Raw genomic sequence first — 3238 nt, forward strand, 5'->3', positions numbered from 1 at the left:
TGAAGAATGGTTGCAAATTAGGTGGATTGGCCATGTTAAATTACCCCTTAGTGTCCAAAGATGTGCAGGTTAGGTGGATTGGCCATGCGTAATTGCCCCTTAGTGTCCAAAGATGTGCAGGTTAGGTGGATTGGCCATGCTAAATTGCCCCTTAGTGTCCAAAGATGCGCAGGTTAGGTGCCTCATTCTCCCTTATTCTCCCTCAGTTTTCCCGAACAGGCACCGGAGTGTGGTGACTCGGGGATTTTCACAGTAACTTCATTGTAATGTTAATGTGAGCCTTACTTGTGACACAAATTCTGTAACAGGTGAAGAGGGGAAGGATTCGTCTCAATTCCGACAATAAAAGAATGGATGAATGTGAATATTTTGGAATGAACGAACTTTGCAGTCAATAAGGCTGTCACTGTGAACTCAAGTTGGGCAAAAGACATTTCTTTGAGTAGGGCATTGATAGAGTTTGTCACACAGTAACTAAATGGACGGGGTCTATCTCTCAAAGACTGCCTCCCAGCTGCTGTGAGTCATCGAGTGTGGCCAGCCTCTCACCTCCTGCCCTCGAATCCGGCTTAACGCAGCTGATCCGCTGCAAACATCATTTCTCCCGTGAGTAATCCTGTCCTGTGGGCCCGTGCATGCTTGTGTGTCTCTGACAGAGCAGCCACTGAATAATACTCCAGTTGCAAGGTCTAATCTGTTTACGGAGAAAAAAAAACCTGGCTAATAAATTTCCAAACCCAATGCGTCTTCAGGCGGAGGATTATCAGATCACGGATTACTCTGTCGCAGTTCACAGGAACTGATCGCACCTTTTAAGGGGCGGTTTTCATTACGTGCGTCCACGGGATGTGGGCCAGTACTTGTCACCCATCCCTAATTGCCCCTCGAGAAGGCGGTGAATGAGTCGCCTTCTCGTCCTGGAAGTTATCATAGAATCTCTACAGTGCAGAAGGAGGCCATTCAGCCCATCGAGCCTGCACTGACAACAATCCCACCTATCCCCGTGACACCACATACTTACCCTACTAGTCCCCCAGATGCTAAAGGGCAATTTAGCATGGCCAATCCACCTAACTTGTATATCTTTGGATACTAAGGGGCAATTTAGCATGGCCAATCCACCTAACCTGCACATCTTTGGACACTAAGGGGCAATTTAGCATGGCCAATCCACCTAACCTGCACATCTTTGGACACTGAGGGGCAATTTAGCATGGCCAATCCACCTAACCTGCACATCTTTGGACACTGAGGGGCAATTTACCATGGCCAATCCACCTAACCTGCACATCTTTGGACACTGAGGGGCAATTTAGCATGGCCAATCCACCTAACCCGGAACGTCTTTGGACACTAAGGGGCAATTTAGCATGGGCAATCCACCTCACCTGCACATCTTTGGACACTGAGGGGCAATTTAGCATGGCCAATCCACCTAACTTGTACATCTTTGGACACTAAGGGGCAATTTAGCATGGCCAATCCACCTAACCTGCACATCTTTGGACACTAAGGGGCAATTTAGCATGGCCAATCCACCTAACCTGCACATCTTTGGACACTGAGGGGCAATTTAGCATGGCCAATCCACCTAACTTGTACATCTTTGGACACTAAGGGGCAATTTAGCATGGCCAATCCACCTAACTTGTACATCTTTGGACACTAAGGGGCAATTTAGCATGGCCAATCCACCTAACTTGTACATCTTTGGACACTAAGGGGCAATTTAGCATGGTCAATCTACCTAACCTACACATCTTTGGAGTGTGGGAGGAAACCGGAGCACCCGGAGGAAACCCACGCAGACGCGAGGAGAAGGTGCAAACTCCACACAGACAGTGACCCGAGACTGGGATTGAACCCAGGTCCCTGGCGCTGTGAGGCAGCAGTGCTAACCACTGTGCCACCCCGTGCCATCCAAAAGCATCACCCGAATAGGGACTTGAACCCTGGACCCTCAGATTAAAAGCCTGATGCTCTACCGACTGAGCTATCCGGGCTCACACAGGTGTAGGTGCACCCACAGTGCTGTTAGCATTCAGTCATTTGTTCTGAAAGACTTCACTGGGCAAAAGGGCAAAAGCATTAGCAAAGAACGAAAGCAGAGACAAAAGGCAGAATGGCCTCCTGTTGTTTTAATCCCCATGGAATTTATGACTAAGGTATCGTTTGCCAGACAGGGAACAATGTCAGTACTGGTTAAAGTGTGAGGTGATGCACTTTGGAAAGAGTAATTTGACAAGGAAGTATACAGTGAAAGGTCTGAAACTGGGAAGTTCTGAAGAACAAAGGGACCTTGGCGAGTTTGTCCACAGATCTCTGAAGGTGGAAAGGCAGGTCAATAGGGTGGTGAAAAAGGCATATGGCACACTCGCCTTTATCAATCGGGGTATAGATTACAAAAGCAGAGAGGTCATGTTGGAGTTGTATAGAACTTTGGTGAGGCCACAGCTGGAGCACTGTGTGCAGTTCTGGTCGCCACATTATAGGAAGGATGTGATTGCACTGGAGGGGGTGCAGAGGAGATTCACCAGGATGCTGCCTGGGACGGAGCATTTAAGTTATGAAGAGAGGTTGGGGAGGCTTGGGTTGTTTTCTCTGGAGCAGAGAAGACTGAGGGGCGACCTGATCGAGGTGTTCAAGATTATGAGGGGCGTGGACAGGGTGGATAAGGAGCAGCTGTTCCCCTTAGTTGAAGGGTCAGTCACGAGGGGACACAAGTTAAAAGTGAGGGGTGGGAGATTTAGGGGGGGATTTGAGGAAAGACGTTTTTTACCCAGAGGGTGGTGAGGGTCTGGAATGCGCTGCCTGGGAGGGTGGTGGAGGCGGGATGCCTCACATCCTTTAAAAAGTACCTGGATGAGTACTTGGCACACCATAACATTCAAGGCTACGGGCCCAGTGCTGGCAAGTGGGATTAGGTGGGAGATCAGGGCATTTCATGCGTCGGTGCAAACTCGATGGGCCGAAGGGCCTCTTCTGCACTGTAGGATTCTGTGATTCTGAGATTTAAGCCTTTTCAGAGGGCAGTTGAGAGTCAACACACATTGCTGTGGCTTTGGAGTCACATGTAGGCCAGACCGGGGTCAGGACGGCAGATTTCCTTCCCTAACGAGACATTAGTGACCCAGATGGGTTTTTCCAATGATGGTTTCACTGTTACTGAGACTAACTTTTCAATTTCAGATGTTAATAACTGAATTTAAATTCCACCAGGTGCCGTGGTGGGATTTGA

The 3238-nt window shown here is 48.7% G+C and overlaps 1 non-coding gene across 1 annotated transcript; it reads right to left on the reverse strand.

The window, feature by feature from the left end:
- Window positions 1-1930: 1930 nt before the first annotated feature.
- trnak-uuu (transfer RNA lysine (anticodon UUU)) lies at window positions 1931-2003 on the reverse strand. The gene has a single exon. It is a non-coding gene; the product is annotated as a tRNA-Lys (tRNA).
- Between the last annotated feature and the right edge of the window lie 1235 nt (window positions 2004-3238).

Source organism: Mustelus asterias, chromosome 22 (assembly GCF_964213995.1).
Source record: "Mustelus asterias chromosome 22, sMusAst1.hap1.1, whole genome shotgun sequence".
Taxonomy (NCBI): Eukaryota; Metazoa; Chordata; class Chondrichthyes; order Carcharhiniformes; family Triakidae; genus Mustelus; species Mustelus asterias.